General features: G+C 36.6%; 1 protein-coding gene across 3 annotated transcripts in view; it reads right to left on the reverse strand.

The window, feature by feature from the left end:
* Ckap5 (cytoskeleton associated protein 5) overlaps positions 1-20,102 on the reverse strand; it is a 103,839-nt gene that overhangs the window by 69,812 nt on the left and 13,925 nt on the right. Inside the window, exon 1 of one of the 3 annotated variants that reach the window (XM_076847135.2) lies at positions 10,333-10,415. The exons of the other annotated variants lie outside the window; for them this stretch is intronic. The gene's annotated coding sequence lies outside the window, so the exon portion shown is untranslated. Of the gene's footprint in view, positions 1-10,332; positions 10,416-20,102 lie in introns of those variants that run through there. 3 annotated transcript variants of the gene reach the window in all.

Genomic DNA, 20,102 nt, shown 5'->3' on the forward strand with positions numbered 1-20,102 from the left:
AAAGCTACACCATGGATGAATCTCAAAAACAATATGTTAAGTGAAACAATATGTTAAGCCAAAGAGAAAAGATCCCATACTATACGGAACAGATAAATCTATACAGAAAACATGCAGACTGGTGGCTGCCAGGAGTTTGGAAGAATGGGGAATGAATAGAAAATGCTGAGAGAATGAGGGAGTACTAATAGGTTCTTTGGAATGATGGAAAGGTTTTAGAACTAGATTAGAGGTGGTGGTTATACAACATGGGGAATGCACTAAATGTCACTAAGTTGTTCATTTAAAAATGGTTAATTTGAGGGCTGGGGAAGTGTGCTCTAAGAGCTGAGGGCATAGCTCAGTTGGATCAGTAGTAAAGTGCTTGCCTAGCACATGTGAGGCACTAGGTTAGATCCTCTTTACCACATAAAAATAAATAAAGATATTGTGTCCATCTAAACTATAACAAAAAATTTTAGAAAAAAATAGCTAATAGGCCCTGGGTTCAATCCCCAGGACTACTTTAAAAATAAATAATTAAATTTTGTTAAATGAATTTTACCTCAAATTACTTTTTAAAAAGTTCCTCTAGGTGATTCTAATGTGCAGCCTGGGATGAAAATCTCTAAATTTACTTAGTAAAAATCTGAACTGCAAAAGTAACCTTTACCTATCAGACTATTTTTCAAAGAGAAATACTCAATGAAAGCTTTGAAAATATTCTACAACCAAGAGCATGTAAATAATAATATTCAGTTGTCATATTCTGAGTTCACTGCAATACTTTTTGTTCCTATTGTCCTATTTTCCTTTTAGAAACACAAAGGAAATGGCCAAACTAACTACCCCATATAAAATTTAGATGCATTGTGTTATATATTCAGAAATGACATCTGCTATTTTATAACCTAGTTTTTAAAAAGTTGTTCATGATTTTCTTCCTTCTTATGCAAAGAAAAGGCCTGCTTTATACTAAAAACTTATATGGCCACTAAAATAATGGATTCAGTGTTTGTGTATACATGTGATACTCAGCACTCTTGGTCTTTGTCTTTGTTCAGGATTGATATACTAAGAAAAAAAAAGAACTTCATTAACTTTTCCCCATAATTATTTTAATTTTAAAATATTTTCAGAACTTTTCACACACAAAAAACATACATAGTATATGTGTCAATGAGTTATGAAGTATTACAATAAAACTGGATCTACCAATAAAACTAGATCTACCAATCTAAAAATTGGAACACTGTCATTACAGTACCTGTGTGTTTCTTCCCACCCCATCCTTTTTCCCACAGAAGCACATTTCTGAAATGTTTGGGTTTATGCCTTAATCACAAATCCCTAAGTAATAAAATTAACTGTGTATGATCATTTGTGAGCTCTAGAAAAAAGGTTATACTGTATGTAGTCTTCTGTACAAGTTATTTCACAATTTTGCTTGTGAAAAATAATCTGATGGTCTACTTTCAGAATATAGTATTTCGCCTTAAGTGTAAAATCAGAGGTAAGATAAAATCATAATCATTTTGAGCTTCCCAACCTGTATCCAATTGTAGCCATTTTAACTACAGCCCTTACTTTGTCCGCCCCAATTTTAAAATTAGCCAATCAGGCATATTGTAACCCCAAGCTCCTTCTATCAGAGCAGGGGCAGTGCTGCCTTAAGGATGAAAACAGGCAGACTACCAGCCCAAGTGTGCTTGCTTGTCAGACTCTGTTCAGTAGCACACCCTTCTGCAGAAGTAAAAAGTTTGGCTTTCGGGGCTGGGGATGTGGCTCAAGTGGTGGCGCGCTCGACTGGCATGCGTGCGGCCTGGGTTCGATCCTCAGCACCACATACAAACAAAGATGTTGTGTCCGCCAAAAACTAAAAAATAAATATTAAAAATTCTCTCTCTCTCTCTCACTCTCTCTTTTAAAAAAATGAAAATGTTAAAAAAAAAAAAGTTTGGCTTTCTGAGTAACTTCTGAGTATGTGCCTAATTTTTTTGTGGGCTTTTTGTTGTTGTTGTTGTTTGTTTGTTTGTTTTGGATAGCAGGGATTGAAATCAGGGACACTCAAACATTAAACCACATCCCCAGCCCTATTTTGTATTTTATTTAGAGACAGGGTCTCACTGAGTTGCTTAGCGCCTCCAGGTTTTGAAGGCTGCAATCCTACTGCTTCAGCCTTCAAGCCGCTGGGATTACAGGCATGCATGTGCCACTGTGCCTGTCTACGTGCCTAATTTCTTGAGGCATCCCCATGTTTCTGACACTTATAAAATCTATCCAAGTAGTATACTATATAGTTCAGTGCTATTGGAAGTGTGCTCTAAGAGCTGAGGGCATAACTCAGTTGTAGAATGTCTGTCTAGCATGCACAAGCCCTGGGTTAGATCCTGAACACTGCAAAGAAACAAAACGAAACAAAAAAAATTGTGGTCCAAAGTCTTGTGCTGGCTCACAAACTATAACCAGAGATGAATACAGAAAGAGAGCTAAACATCTTAGAAATTTTCATAGCATCTGGTCTAACTTCTTTGATTTTGATAGGTTTATTCAGCAAGGTTCAAGTGTAAATCCAACAAGGATAGTAAGAGGATTGAAAATAAAGTTGGGAAGTAGTCAAGTTTAGAACCTGGAAGGCTTTTGTAAGCAAATATTAAGGAATTTTTTTTTTTTTTTTTTTTTTTTTTTTTTGTGCTGGGGATTGAACCCAGGGCTTTGTGCATGTGAGGCAAGCATTCTACCAAGTGAGCTATATCCCCAGTCCAGGAATTTGGATTTTAACCCAAGGACAAAAGATTCTGGAGGACTGTTGGTGATAAAATTACACATTATCAAACTTAATATAAAACAATATAAAGAATAGCTTGGAATATAGTAGAGATAGAGGGAAAACAGGTTGCAAGAAAGGTCTAAATAAAGATGATGGTAGCTTGCAAATATCAAAGCAGGCCCTTGTTGAGTGAATGTCGAAGAAGTTTAAGAGAGTGATGGAGAAGGGGTCTTGGACAAACTGAGCTGGACATGCACAGTAAACAAGTATACATGTGCAGCAGTTAGAGATTCAAGCCTGGAGCTCAAGAAGGAGATGTAACACAATGATTAAAATTTAGGAGTTATTATAGATTATGTTTATTACTTTCAGTTTCTGCCTGGGAATCTAAAGAAAAAAGAATTCTTTATCTTTAAAACCACTAATGATTTGCCGAGCATGGTAGCAAATGTCTGTAATCCCGGCAATTTAGGAGGCTGAAGCAAGAGAATCACAACTTCAAGACCAGCCTCAGCAACTTAGTGAGGTCCTCAGCAATTTAGAAGACCCTATACCCATTTGATTCAAATGTATGATATGTCAAGATCATTGTATTGTCATGTGCAACTAATAAAAAAAAATATAAAAAATAATAAAATAAAAAATTTAAAGGGCTGAGGATGTGATTCAGTTGTTGAGCATCCCTAGGTTCAATTTCCAGTACCAAAACAAATAAATAAAACAAAAACCCCATTACCAACTTGAGGTGAGACCTTGGGTAAATATACTTAGGCAAATGTATATTGCCTCAGCACACTTTCATGTGAAGGAGAGAGAGAATAGTACTCACTTATTGGAAGTGTGCTCTAAGAGCTGAGGCATAGCTCAGTTGGATCATTGTGGATTATGTGTTAGTTCTTGTAAAACTCTTAGGCTATGTACTTAGCATTCAGCAAGAGTACAATAAATGGTCTTATTTTATTGTCATTATAAGTATTTGGCATTCCCAATTTGAAAATATTTATTTTAAATTACATTTGACTTTATTTTGCAAATTAATAGAATTAAAAGAACAAACACAAATATCTCAAAATAAATTTAGTTAGAACATTTTGTTCATAAGTTACTTGAAAATGATACACTCATTAATAAGTCAAAAACACTTGAGGGGCTGGGATTATGGCTCAGTGGTAGAGCACTTGCCTAGCCATGTGTGAGGCACTGGGCTCCATTTTCAGCACTGCACATAAATAAATGAATAAAATAAAGGTTCATCAACATCTAAAAAAAATTAAAAAAAAAAAAGCACTGGAAAGAAAATAAAATGTACTATAACATATAGACTTTTATTATAATCACTTTCTTTACTTTTATTTATGCATTTGCAAATTAAAGAACTGAAACTGAAGCCCCCCCTTTGTTTAACCTCTTTGGTTTAGTTAATGCATGAGGGCAAGGTTCTCCTGTTTGTGCAAATATAAGATGAAATTAACACTGTTCTCATTTTGTCTTACTAGTCTACAAAAGAATTTTTTTTTTTTTTTTTTTAATTTGTGCCACTAACCTGTGAGGTCTAAAAGCCCTTTTAGGAGAATACTTTTTTTTTCCTTTCTTTCAGTTGTAGATGGACACAATATCTTTTATTTATTTATTTATTTTTATGTGGTGCTGAGGATCAAATCCAGTACCTTATATAAATGCTAGGCAAGTGCTCTACCACTGAGCTACACCCCACAGAATACTTTTTAATGCATAAAATATAACACTATTAAAATTATGTTCGAACATATTTTAAAATGTGAATAATGATTGGGCTTGTCCACTAATATACTGAATAATAGGCGTTATTTAGTAGGTTTAATAACTACTGTTATTCTGAAGTTACAGTGAGCAAAAATATTTTGAGATATTGTGTCACACTTTCCTTCGCATTTTATGTTTTTAAATATTTTAAGGTACAATGAGCTATATCCCCAGCCCTTTTAATTCTTTATTTTGAAATAGGGTCTTGCTAGAGGCTAGCCTTGAACTAGCAACTTTCCTGCCTCAGCCTCACAAGTCCCTGGGATTACAGGTGCAGCACGTTCTGATTTCATGTCTTTTTTTTTTTTTTTTTTAAAGGTGTTAGTAATGTGGCTCTTCCCTATTAAACTACATGTAAGATGTTCTTGAGCAAGAACTTTATTTATCTTTATACTCACAAATTAAAAAAAAAAAAAAAAAGGCTGTGGTTGTATCTCGGTGGTAGAGTGCTTGCCTAGTACCTGTGAGGCACTGGGTTTGATGCTCAGCACCACATAAAAATAAATAAATAAAATAAAGGTATTTTGTCCATCTACAACTAAAAGAAAATATATTTAAAAAAGAAAAGAAAATGGGATAAAGCAAGCATCATTATCCTCCTTTTACACATAGGAAAACAAGAGTGCAGTTAAACATGTTGTCCAAGGTCACTTAAGTAGGGGAGACTGGCCTATGGGAGGTTCTTGATTTCTAGTATAGTGAAATTACTACAGTTTATTTACATATAGCTTCTAGATAAATACATACTCAAAACCATTCACACTTTATAAATAAGACATATTTTAATGATTACCTAACCCAACGAAAATAAAAGAATAAATGAAAGTATATGTGAAAAATAGTTTATTTGCTCCCAAAAGATTTAGGTCACTTAGAGAAATTTAAAATAGTTGGGAAGGGAGAATCAGCAGCTGCATCATAACCAAGACTAACTACCAACTGGATCTTAAAATATTCATCTGCCTTTGGATAAGAGAGACATGACCATAGTTTGTGATTTAGGGGTAACCATGAAGTTTAACCTTTCCCTGGAAACCATTATTCCCTTGAAAAGAAAACCTTTTCTTGACATGAGCAACAAAATTATTTTTTCATGTGCATTATAAACATATATAACAGTGGGACTTGTTATGTATTTGTACAGGCACATAATAGTATAAATTGGTCACTCTCATTCCCCTGTATCTCCCCTTTCCCTCCCCTCACCCTCTACGCCTTCCATTTTCACAAGATTCTCTCTTCCTTTCATTTTTTCCTTTTTTCTTTCCAATTTCCACAATATTTTCAATATATACAGCAAATTAAAACCAAACATTCATAATAACCAAAAAGTGGAAATAACCCAAATGCCCATCAACTATCAAATAGATAAATAAAATGTGTTAAATTCATAGCATAAACATTATTATTAAGAAATAAAGTACTAACACAGATTATAACATGGATGAGCCTTGGAAACAGTATGCTCAAAGAAACCATTCAAAAAGGACTACACATGGTATGATTCCATTTTTACAAAATGTCCAGAATAGGGTAAAGAAAATAGATTTAGTGGTTGCCTAGGACTTGAATGTTTGAAGGTATTGGTAGTGGTGGTAGTGTTTGATGGCTAAGATGGCTAAAAGGTATGGGAATTTCTTTTTGAGGTAATGAAAATTCATAAGTTGTATATGGTGATGGTTAACACAAATGAGTATACTAAAGGCCAATGATTTACATACTTTTAATGGGTTAACTGCATAGTAGTAAATTATATTCCTCAGTAAGGCTGTTTTTAAAAAAAAAAAAAAAAAAAAGCAATTAATAAGCCAGATGCAGTGGTGCATCCGGTAATCCCAGCAACTTGGGAGGCTGAGGCAGGAGGGATCCCAAGTTCAAAGCCAGCCCCAGCAACTTAATGAGGCCTAAGCAACCTATTGAGATCATATCTCAAAATATCAATTAAAAAAGGCTGGGATGTGGCTTAGTGGTTAAGTATCCCTGATACAAAAAAAAAAATTCACTCAATCTCCTTTCTAGAAAATAATAATATTCTCAAGGAATTTACAAATTTAAAAATTATATAAACAATGTATAATATAAAATATATTGTAAACAAATCATTATAATATGAAATATATTGTACATGGAAAATGCATAAGCAGAGACAATAAGGGTCATGGTAGTTCAAAGATAGAATTAGCAGCATGTGAGGGATCATCAGTGAGAACTTCATAGAAAGGATCACATTTGAACTCAGTGATGAATGTTAGGTCGAATTTTTTCTTTTAAACAGCTGGTAGAAGCCAGGGGTGGCAGCACAACCCTGTAATCCCAGCAACTTGGGACATTGAAGGAAGAGGATCACAAGTTTAAAACCAGCCTGGCAACTTAGCAAGGCCCTAAGCAATTTAGCAAGACCAAATAAAAAGGGCTGGGGTTGTGGCTCCGCGGTAGAGTGCTCGCCTCACATGTGTGAGACCCTGGGTTCGATCCTCAGCACCACATAAAAATAAATAAATAAATAAAGATATTGTGTTCATCTACAACTAGAAAAAATATATATATTTTTTTAAATACAAAAACTTTAAAAGAAAGGGCCCTGGGGATGTGGCTCAGTGGTTAAGTGCCCCTGGGTTCAATCCCTGGTACCAAACAAACAACAACAACAAAACCAGTAGAAAAGAAGATATTGTAGGCTGAAAAAACATGAAAGGCAAAAGTTTTGGAGATAGGAAAATACTGACCATGTTTACAGAACACTCCATTATGGGAATATAAGATCAGAAAGGGAGACTATGGTCAGATCATGGAGATAATTAAATTATGCTAGACAGCAGGAAATGCTGGTTAATTGAAGCAGGGCAATAACATGATCCTACTTATTCAGATAGATAAACTTAAATAGAATGAATTGGAAATGAAGCAAAATGGAAGTTTGATAGGAAATTATTGCAGTACTATAGGACTAAAATTGTGGTGCACACCTTAATTCCAGTGGCTCAGGAGGCTGAGGCAGGAGGATCATGAGTTCAAAACCAGCCTCAGTAACTTAGCAAGGCCCTAAACAATTTGGCAAGTTCCTGTCTCAAAATAAAAATTAAAAAGGGCTGGGGTTAAGTGGTTAAGCACCCCTGGGTTCAATACTTGATTTAAAAAAAAAAAAAAAAAAAAAAAAAGATTAAAAAGAGCCAGAACTGGAGGTCTTGACAATAGAAATGGAAAGGGGTGGGGCAGGGGAAACTGAAGTCTTTGGGAGGACAGGCAAGGAATTATGATGAGTTTGGCTTTAGACTTCGGAACTCTGATCTTCAAGTGATTAAAAATATGGTACCAGGAATGAAAAGAGGGATCTGAATTTTATAAACATAAACATAGAAAATCAAATTTTTTCATTAAGCAGCAGGGTTTGATGCCTTGAGAGCAAATAATATTGCCAAGAAACAGAAACATTAGTAAGATTTTAATCTGAACTATATATCATGCTTGCTTATATAGTTCATACAATCTAGTCCTTATTGAAATATCTAGAAATTTCAAATTGTTCAGTGCTCTTAGGAAGTTTTACCCCAGTTTAAAACAGAGGCAAAGGAAAGGAGACCAGCTAAAATATATATGTTCTACAGCAATATCATCACCTTACCCCACTGATAATATCTAATGTCTCAAAGAGCTCAAATACCAAAGCTATAGCTTACCCTGTTACGGAAAAACGTTTAGATGCAATTGTTTATTTTTAGATCAGAGTTTAAGAAATATTTCAAGGTTATACATAAAGGTAGAACTTAGAATTCCAAATTGTTCAATTTGAACACTAAAGTGCTCAGTGTTCAAATAACATTATTATGTACTATGTCCTATTGTAAAATATAGGCCCCAGCAACCTACCATTTTCTCATTCTTCAACAACTAAATAAAGTAAGGCACAGAGCGATTACATCATGAGTAATGTTAGAGCTGGGCCTAGAACTTGTCTCCTACTTCACAGTCCACCACTTTTCCCTAAACACCCAAGGGCTCAAGTGTAGTGTCCTTTTATTTTAAATTTCTGTATTTTGAGAATCTGCAAGGATAATTATAGAGCTACTAACTAGATTGTTTTTGATTTCTACTTGGAGAAGCATTGACAGCATAACTATTTTATAGCAAATTCCCAAGACTGTGACCTACAAAAGCTCTTCACTATTACAATACAAGAGATCTGGACTTGATTACCTTTCCTGGACACCATGTCTGGCTAATGAGATGCTACTGCAGAAGCACAGCATGAGTCTGAGGGAAGTTTAAGGAAATTTTCTGTGCACTTAAAAAGCAATCTGGGGGCTGGGGTTGTGGCTCAGAGGTAGAATACTTGTCTAGCATGCGTGAGGCACTGGGTTTGATCCTCAGCACCATATAAAAAAAATAAAATAAAATTAAGATGTTGTGTCCACCTATTAAAAAAAAAAAAAAGCAATCTGCAGGGCTGGGGTTGTGGCTCAGTATAGAGTGCTTGCCTAGCATGTGTGAGGCACTGGGTTCGATTCTTAGCACCACATATAAGCAACTAAATAAATAAAGGTCCATCAATAACTAATATTTTTTTTAAAAAAAGCAATCTGCAACCCCTAAGTCAGGCAGGTTGGAACAATTGTAGTCTTAGTTACTTTGGAGGTTGACACAGGATTGCTTGAGCCCAGGAGTTTGGGGCCAGCCTGGGCAACATACTATTACGTATCTCAAAATCACACACACACCCCCACACACACACACACAAAATAAAATTAAATTAAAAGAAAACTTTGAATGACCATTAAGGTGTGGTGATAGGTTCACTAAAAAATAAGACAGTAATTATGAACAAAGATAAAGAAGAATGCATGCACCCACTCAGAAATCTTTACTCAAACCATGTCTAGGAAGGACAACTGGACCAAAGAAGCATACAGTTATGTAACTGTCATAGAAAACTTAAGATTTTTATTATTTTGGTCAGGGCCAGACAAAATCTCATCCCTAGCAGGTAGCAAAAATGACAAGGTTTTCCATCTAATTTAAAAACTTTACTGCCTCCAGGTACTATCCATTAACCAGGGCAAGTGTTATTCTCTTACTAGCATATCCTGTGTTAACCAGAGACTAGAAATCTGAAGTGCTTCTCTAACAGGTCATCTAAGCAAACTTTGCTGTGTTTTTCTCATTTTTGGATCATGGCTTCCTGCAAATTCCCTCAGAGATGAGACAGGTAAAGAGCTGTCTTTTACAGTGCTATTCTATCAGCAGGAAAGGTTAACTAGACTCTAATAGATGATCACTGTCAATGTCTCCAAAGGGGGACTGGATACAAACATAGGCCTCTGGGGAGAAGGAAAGCTAAACCCGGCTGTGAATTAGGTCAACTTTGAGAGTTACTGCTCTACTGTACCAAGGCGACTGAAAACCTAATGCTTACTCATCCCGAAGTTACCCAGGTGTTCCAATCCCAGGTTTAAGGACCAAAGGCCCAAAGCATTTGAGTCAGCTCCACCCAGCCAGCTCAACTGGGTTACACTCTGGTAAAAGCAATCCTCTCCTCACCATAAGTAGAAACCAGGCTGGGGCAAAGCCAGGTCGTGGGCGCCGCTCACCCACTGCATATCCGAACAAGCACCCTAGGGATGCTGTCAACACCCAGAAGTAGAGCAGATGCCCAGGCTTTAGCTCATTGCAGCCGGCATTGTTTACGCTCTTTCACTGCCTTAGCCTATGATAGGCCAGGAAAGTCCCCAGTATGGTCCACCAGGACTTCCGGCACGGATGGGGGGGGGGAGGTATTTGCCCCTCAACCGCAATCTGACACTTACGCTCCCAAGCAGGGAGAGGTCGGGGCCCTAAGGTCAGAGCAGGATCAGCAGGAATACCCAGCAGGCGGGCGGCGGAGGCATTAGTGCGGCGGGGCCGCTGGGAAACGCCTCCTCCGGGGGCGGGGCCCGGAGCACTGCTGTCAGTGCCCGCCCCACCCTTAGTGCCTCTCCTCGAGCACACTAGAGGTTTAAAGGGGCCGCAGCCTACCTTTGCCCAAAGGTTTTGCAACCCTAAGGGTACCGCCTCCAGTCCACAGGCAAGAGGCAAGCAAGAGCAGGATCAACTACGAAGACTACTGCACTTGAGTCCACCTCCTTTTTGGTGGAAACACCGGTAATGGTCCAGAGACAAAGGAAATGACCATTTCCCAATATCACAATCCTAATCCCTCCTCCAGGGGTTAAAAAAAAAAAAATACTGCAGGTAACAGCCAAACTACCACGGTAAATACACAGAGCCCATTTTATAAACTGTTCTTTTAACTTTCCTTAAAATTGAGCAAGTCTTCAAATGGCAATTCAAATGCCCATTAAGGAATGCCAGCAGTCCCTAATGCCTCACCTTATTCTTTCACAGACTGTTCTATACAACAAGAGGAACTGTAGGCAATGATATCAGACAGGCATAAAGGTAATAGGAAGTAAAATAGAAAAGTACTCCCCCACCTTTATGGGGTACCAGAAATTGAGTTTAAGGGTACTTAACCACTGAGCCACATCCCCATCCCTTTTAAAATTTTTGAGACAGGGCCTCGCTAAATTGCTGAGGGTCTCACTAAGTTGCTGGAGCTGGCTTCAAATTTGTGATCTTCCTAACTCAGCCTCTCAAGTCGCTGGGATTGTAGGTGTGCATCACCATGCCTGGCTATCTCCCCCTTCTTGTGAGTGAAATGTGACATTTTAAAAAATGGCCAAGAATTCACTATGGCTCTATGTAAGTAAAGAAATAGTGCATGCAAAATACAATTGTGATGTGCATTCATCTAATTTGCCATGAAAAGTTACTAAGAAAACTGTAGGAGAAAATGCATTAGGTCTTGACCTTTGAGATCTCCAAAGGTTATTAACAACTTTCAATTTTATTTTCATAAAAACAATTTCTGCATTTTGTCTCTTCTTCATACCAAAAGGAAAGAGATTTATGTACTTTTAAGCCTATATTCCCCCCATGGTCTTCAGATAGATAAACATATCTTACTGAAGTCTTAGGCCATTAGCAAACTAATATGGGAATCATTTCAGTGAGGCTAAAGACCATCTAACCTAACAGTCTCCAGTCTGAACAGGTGTGACCAGCCTCAGCCATTTTCTGGTTACAATAGTATCTACCTCAGGGTTATCAAGACAATTAAATGAATTAATTTTACATTTAATTATTTTTTTTCTATTCAAGTAGAAATTTAGATTCCAAAGGACAGACATTGAAACTAGGAAGGAGATTCACTGAGGTTGTTACCCTTATTCAGAAGGTCTCAGAGAATTCTAGGATGAAGTTGTAGGGAAGAAGAAGCTGATTAGGGTTAGAATAGTCTGATTTTGACCTGCCAAGACAATCTCATTCAATGCATTTACTGTGAATGATACTTCTGAATTAGGCAATTAACACCTCTCACTACAACCCCATCAAGTTTACTACTGTTCTGAGGGTAATGGTTAGCAGATCAGCCTTCCTCATCATATTTTGAGCACCTCTAGGGCAACGACTGGACAGTATCTTAATTATCATTTCCTTCCAGTGTGATACAAAATAAGTACTCAATAAATACTTATTACAAAAGAGGGCTGGGGTTGTGGCTCAGTGGCAGAGCACTTGCCTCATACATGTAAGGCACTGGCTTCAATCCTCAGTATCACATAAAAATGAATAAACAAAATAAAAATATTGTGGAAAAACAGCATTAAAAACAAAAATTTATTATAAAAGATATGACCAATGCTATTATCTAATATTTTTATAAGAGTGTAGATGAACCTCAATAAACATAAATGCACACACACACACACAAAATGGATTATATATGGCATTGTACTTTCTAATGAGTTAAAAATTAGATGGAGAAAAAAAACCCCATAGATTGTATAGTTCACTCTCAAACATCAAAGCTTCAAAATTATTATTACAGGGATTTCTATCTCTGGTCCATTTTATATGGATATTCCTGAATAACTCTTGGATTTTCTTTTTCTATTTTTGCCATGCTGGGTATTAAACCCAAAGCCTCGTGCTCATTCATGCTATGCAAGGCTCAACCACTGAGCTGTATCCCCAGCCCTATTTTGGTTATTGCTTCCTTTTCTTTACTATAACAAAAGAGACTAAATTGAATATATAAAACCTCCATAGTTCAACAAATTACTGGGCAGTAATTGTCTCCTTAACATAAGGAATAATTTGGTAAATATTTCACATGTATATAATAAACACTGGAAAACATGAGGAAACAATTCATGTATTAGAGATGGCATTTCTAATGCTTTTAAAAAAATCTCTACACCATAATTTTTTTCTGCTTAGAAAGAAGCTGGGTGTGGGGTACCTCTGTGATCTTGGCACCTTGGGAGGCTGAGACAGAAAGATGGTGAGTTCAAAGTCAGCGTCAGCAACTTGACAAGGCCCTATGAAACTCAGCAACACCCTCTTTCTAAATAAAATATAAAAAAAGGCCTGGGGATGTGTCTCAGTGGTCAAGCACCCTGGGTTCAATCCCCAGCACACACACAAAAAAAGTTATAGGTGAAGAAAAAAAAAAAAAAAACCATAAAACATACATAACCAGCACAGGAAAAAGAAGTTTTACGCATCAACTGGAACTCTTTACCATATAATATTCAACAACAACAAAAAAAGCAGTCAAATATAGAGATTATGGCGATGGATTCTGCAGCCAAAACAAGTTCATTTATTTTATTTTAAAAATATTTTTATTTTAGTTGTACACAATACGTTTATTGTTTATTTTTATGTGGTGTGAACCCAGGGCCTCTCGAATGCTAGGTAAGCACTCTACTACTGAGCCACAACCTCAGCCCCAAGTTCATTTATTAATGGCTGTACCATTTATTAATGGTGTGGCTGTGGGCAAACTCCAACCTTGCTGTGCTTCTTTTGTCTATTTATAAAATGGGAAAAATAATAAGTGTAACAGGACTTAGAGGTGGCTTTTGCTAAAAAGCAATGACTTCACTTGGGCTTGCAGACATCCAATGGATAACTAAAAGCAGTATAAAAGCTTAGCATTTTTGTCTTCATTTTACATCTGTCTCCTTTGCTACCTTAAATTTTGGGTCAGATACCTGTTCAATTCTACATGTAGACATGTTAATCACTTAAGGAGCATTCATGTAAAACTCATATTCCTCCCTTTTCAAGGTTGAATATATCAAGTTAAGAGTAACTAAAATGTTTTCAAGATTAGAAGGGATATCATAATTAGTAGATTGTTGTCAATAAACAGCTTGTACAATGTCCTGTTCCAGACCATTGGAGCAGAGCCTACAAGTCTCCAGTCATTTCTCTAAACCTGAAGGAGGATTCAGTCATTGTCCTAACTCCATCTTGCCTTTCCGAATTGTTCTTTCTCTGAGTCATTCTCTTCTACAATCATTTTGGATCACAGGTCTGATACCTTAAACATCCTGTGACAAGATCTGAAAATACTCCCAGGGAGCAGCAACTTCCTTATCCCTAACAAGGCTGTACATGGTTGATACTGAGGTAATGATCAACCATACCACAATTTGATCAAGATTGTTGAACTATGAATACCCCCACCACCTTGTTCCTTCCCTACATAATCCTGAAACTTTTGTCAATAACCCAAAGATAGGGCTGAACATGCTGATCCTCTTCCCAATGTGGCCACACTAAGAATAAAATTCCTTTCCTTTGTTCTCCACCACTTGTGTCCTGTTTGGTTAATTGGGGAAAATGGCTGAGTCTGGTCCCAGAGTCAGGGGCCACTGACCTAGGACTCTGGTTACAATAGTATCTACCTCAGAGTTATCAAGACAATTAAATGAATTAATTTTACATTTATAAAGTGCTTATTAGAACAATGCCTAGAATAAAGTGCTACATGTTAAATAAAATATATTATGTTCAACAAATATTGTCTAGTTTATCTACCATATTTCTTCTAACGCTAAAAAGCAAATATATAGCCCCTTCACACTGGCTGCTCCAACTTCCCAGTGTTCCCAGCTGTCAGAGCAGAATAAATCAAGGATTAAAGAAGAGAGGGGAGCCCAACATGGTGGTGCACGCCTGTAATGCTAGCAGCTCGGGAGGCTGAGGCAGGAGGATCACGTGTTCAAAGCTAGCCTCAGCAAAAGCGAGGTGCTAAGCAACTGAGACCCTGTCTCTAAAAAAAAATACAAAATAGGGATAGGGATGTGGCTCAGTGGTCAAGTGCCCCTGAGTTAAATCCCTGGTACCTTCCCCCACTTGCCAAAAAAAAGAAAGAAGAGAGGGGAGATTCCCTGAGCCAAGAGCTTTTATATTAAGTTGGGTTTACTAAGATATAAATCTTATACAGTAAAATCCACTCTTTTTAGCATATAATTCTGAGCTCTGACAAACACAGAGTCACATATTCACCGTAATCAAGACTACCTTATCTCCATCAGTCCAAAATTCACTTATGCTCTTTGTACTCCTCTCCGCACTCCTAGGACCACTGATTAATATTCTTTTCTTACAGTTTTATTGGGTTTTTTTTTTTTTGTTTGTTTTTTTTTTTTGCTTTTTCCAAAGTATTATAGAAATGACACCAGACAATATGTAGTATTTTAAGCCTGGCTTCTTCCATTTGATATAATACAGCTGAGATCAAGGGTGGGGCATGGTTCAGCAGTAGAGTTCTTACCTAGCATGCACGAGGCCCTGGGTTCAATCCCCAACACTGCTAAAAATAAATCGAAAACCCCCCAAAGCACTGACAGCATCCATGCAGGGGCACATAACAGCTGTTTCTTCCTCTTTACCGCTGAATAGTATACAATATGTGATATAAATACATTTTGTTCCTTTACCAGTTTAAGATATGTGGGGTATTCCTACATTTTAGCAATTAAGAAAAAACTGCTCTCATCCTTCTCACATGGGTTTTTATATGAATGTAGTTTTTATTTCTCTTGGATAAATGTGCAGGAGTGGGAATGCTGGGTGCTATGGCAATTGTTTATTTACTTCTACAGATAAATGCCTACCTGCTTTCCAAAGTAACTATATCATTTTGTATTCTTACCCAATTATGAGAGTTCCATATTACTATGGATTACTAGTACTAAGCTCCAGAATGAATCTATATTTTTTATCTAAGATTTAAAGCCAGTTCTTTACACAATTTAATGCTCATGGATTTTAATATGCACTTCTATTTACAAATAAGTCATTGATCATTTGCTATGCATCTTAGATCCTACTTTACAACACTTTCAAAGGGAAATACCAATGAAAAGGAAGGCTGAGACAGGAGAGTTGCAAGTGTAACCTCTACTGCTAGAGGGCTTCCTATTGGGTTCAATTCCTAGTGTGGGCAGGGGAAATCACATCTGTGAGTAATCAAATCTGGTCGTTTTATCTGGATTGACAACCTGTTTGCATCAACAAAAAGTATTTCTAGGAGAAATACTAGGAGAACAAATAAAAACATGCAAGTTAGCCAGGCATGGGGGCACACGCCTGTAATTCCAGCAGTTTGGGAGGCTGAGGCAGGAGAATCGTGAGTTCAAAGCTAGCTTCAGCAAAAGCGAGGTGCTAAGCAACTCGGTAAGACCCTGTCTCTAAATAAAATATAAAACAAGGCTGAGGATGTGGCTCAGTGACTGAGTTCCCCTGAGTTCAAACCCCAGTACCAAAACAAAAACAAAACCAAAAAACAACAACAATAAAAACTTGTACATAAATGTTTATAGCAGCATTATTCATAATAGCCCCCGAAGTGGAAACAACTCAAATATCCATCAACTAATGAATGAGTAAACAAAATGTGGAACCCATATAATGGAATATCATTCAATCACAATAAGGAATTCGAGGCGTGGTGGCACACACCTGTTATTCCAGAGGCTTGGGAGGCTGAGACAGGAGAGTCCAAAGCCAGCCTCAGCAACCAAGAGGTGCTGAGCAAATCATTGAGACCCTGTCTCTAAGTAAAATATAAAAATAGGGTTGGGGATGTGGCTCAGTGGTCAAGTGCCCCTGAGTTCAATCCCCAGAACAACAACAACAAACAATAAGAAATGAAGTAAGAAATGCTGCTACAACACTGATGACCTTGAAAACATGCTAGGTGAAAGATGACAGATACTAATGACTATATAATTCCACTGTTATGAAATGCCTAGCTTAGGTAAATGCTGAGAGACAGAAAGTAAATTAGTGATTAATAGTAGCTGGGTGGGAGGGAAGGAGAAAGGAATGGGAAGTGATTGTTACTGGGTATGTAGTTTCTTTTAGGGGTGATGGAAATATTCTGGAATTAGACAGTAGTGATAGCTGCATGTTAAAAGTAATAAAATGATAAAACATTATGGTATATGAATTAACTCTCAATTAAAAAAAACCATTGACAGGAGACAATAAAAAAGCTTTGGTATATTCACAGGAAAGCTATTCTAAGGTCATGAAAACGGGAGGCATCTAACCATGGTGAGTAAAAAACCGCTAGCTGCAAAACGAACATGCAGTATGATTATATAAACCCAAGCAATATAGTACTTAGAGATACATGTATTTGTGGTTAAATCAAAAAGGAAAGCACAAGAGGATATTCTGAAAAAGCAGCACAGAAAAGCCAGACTATAACTAGGGACACAAATAAGGAGAATTACACAGGATATTGGCAAATAATCTACTTCTTCAGCTGGGTGGGGGAAAAAAGAGTTCTGCCTCTAGCTAACAGAATTTTATAGTTTAAATATTTGTTTTTTAGTTGTAGTTGGACACAATACTTTTATTTCACTTATTTATTTTTATGTGGTGCTGAGGATCGAACCCAGGGTCTCCCACGTGCAAGTTGAGCTCTCTACCGCTGAGCCACAACCCCAGCCCCAGAATTTTATAATTTAAAAACTTATACTCCACAGTGTACACACATAAGTGTAGGAAGGCAACTTTTTTCCCTCTAATTTTTCTTTTTAGTCTGAGAATTGCCTTGGGCTGGGAGGCGGAAATCCTAGAATCCCTACTCTGCCATTAGCCATAAAACTTCAGAGGGCACCTAATCTTTGGGGGCTTTAGTTATCTCATACATAAAACAATGAGTTTGTGTTGACAACTCTCCAACCTCTAATTAAGACAACAGCAGCAGTAGCAAAAATCTCATATACTCTGGTCCTTGGTTAAATAAATTACCACCAAGGAATAACAGTTTGCCTTATTCTACTATTACAGATAGAGTGTCAATCTAAACAGTTTGCATAAATGTGGATTATATCATCATTTTCCTTTTTTAGGCAACTTATCTCTGATAAAATATATTTTGACCCCAAGTCAAAAAGCAAGAATCCACACAGACTACTCAAAAAGCAAAATTTAGTCATCAGCCTATTAAGCTTAGCAATGAATGTGGCAAAAAGTATAAAGCACTAATTCAGGAAGTCAAAAATCTGAATTGTGTTTCCTTATTCATAATACAGAAAAGAAGAGTTTCTGGATCATCTATTCACAACTAGCACAATTTGTGGTACCAAGACATCTGTATCAGATGGAGAGAATGCCTTCCTATGGCCTTGTGCACAGGGTGCCACACCCAGCTGAATAATCTACTAACCATCATTTAAAATGATACACTAAAAGTTCAGGACCAAACTGCTTCACTGGAGAATTCTACCAAACATTTAAAGAAGAATTCATTTAATAATCCTGAAATTTTTCCAAAAAAAAAAAAAAAAAAATCAAAGAAGGAATACTTCCAAATTCATTCTACAAAGGCCAACATTATTCTGATACTAAAGACAAAGATACTGTAAGAAAACTACAGATCAATACCCCTAATAGATATTGATGCAAAAATAAAATAATTGCAAATCAAATTCAACAGCATATTAATGATGCAGGGTACAGTGCTGCATGCATATAATCCCAGGGGAGGCTGATGCAGGAAGATCACAAATTTAGGGCCAGCCCCAGCAACTTAGCAAGGCCCTAAGCAACCAGGGAGACTGTCTCAAAACAAAAAATAAAAAGGTAGCTCAGTGGTTAATTGCCCCTGGGTTCAATACCCAGTACAAAATAAAATAAAAATAATACATCATGATCAAGTGGGATTTATCTCCTAGGTTATGAGAATGGCTCAACATACGAAAAAATTAAGCCAATGTATCACATTAACAGAATGAAAGGCAAAAACTATATGACAATCTCAACTAAAGCAGAAAAAGCATTTAACAGGATTTAATATCCTTTCTTATTAAAAACACTGAACAAACTAGGAATAGAAGACAACTCCCTCAACATAATAAATGTAATTTACATAAAGCCTGAAGCTAACAACATACTCAATGATGAAAGACTGAAAAGCTTTTTGTCTAAGATCAGGAACAAGCCAAGTAAATGGTTCTTGCCACTCCCATTCAACATAGTATTGACAGTTTTAGCTAGAACAATTAATAAGAAATAAAAGGCATCCAAATTGGAAAAGACTTAAATTATTTCTATTCACAGATGACATGATCCTATACGTGAAAACAAAAAAAACTGTTAGAACAAATAAACTCAGCAAAGTTGCAGGGTACAAAAATCAACACCCAAAATTAGTTGCGTTTCTAAAGAAATTGTGCCAGTTGTGAATAGATAACCAATTCAAAAAGGAAATTAAGAATACAATCCCATTTACAATAGAATCAAGAATAATAAAATACTTACACATAAACTAAGTATTTTTTTTTACCAAAGAGGTAAAAAACTTAAGACTGAAAACTACAAAACACTGATAAAAAAAAAAAATCAAATATGGAAAGACATCTCTCATTCAAGGTTGCAATTCCTGGAACCTGAAAATGTTACATTATTTGGAAAAAGTTTTTATTTTTATTTTTTTCAGAGGCAATTAAATTAAGGATCTTGAGATAGATAAGGTATCCAGGTGGGCTTTCATAAGAGGGAAAAAGGGAAATGTGACACCCAATGAGATGGTGATGTGAAGACAGACAGAAGATTAGAAGAGGCTGAATGAAGTAAAGGGGCCACAAGCCAAGAAATGCCAGCAGCCACAAGCAACTGGAAGACACAAAGAGAGATTCTCTAGGATCCTAGAGTCTCTGGTCCTACAGACACTTTGATGTTTAACTCTATATATCTCAGTTCACATTTCTGATCTCCAAAATTGTGAGAGAATAATTCCTGTTGTGTTAAACAACCAAATATGTGGTAATTTGTAACAGCAGCCTTAGGAAACCAATACAATATTATACATGTTTGACTGCACCTCAAAATTTTCTGGAAGAATTCATAGAAAACTGCTAACCAAACTACCTCTGAAAACATAATATCCAGTTCTGCCTTAAAAAAATACAATGACCTTTAATGTCTTTAAAACAATGTTTTAAGAGTTTTAAAACTTTAAAATTCTAGTTTAGAACTTTGAAGCTGGATCTGCCCATATTCATCCTAATAAGCTGCAACTCATTTTTCCTTCTTAAATGTTTTTTGGGCACCCTATCTTCTTCAGAAGAAGAAACTAGTTTTTTGTTTTGTTTTTTAATCCATCCTTTTCAAGATGAAACTAAATTCTATTCATTATCATACCAGCATCTAGCATAGCGCT

This window comes from Callospermophilus lateralis, chromosome 2 (assembly GCF_048772815.1).
Source record: "Callospermophilus lateralis isolate mCalLat2 chromosome 2, mCalLat2.hap1, whole genome shotgun sequence".
In the NCBI taxonomy this organism is placed as follows: domain Eukaryota; kingdom Metazoa; phylum Chordata; class Mammalia; order Rodentia; family Sciuridae; genus Callospermophilus; species Callospermophilus lateralis.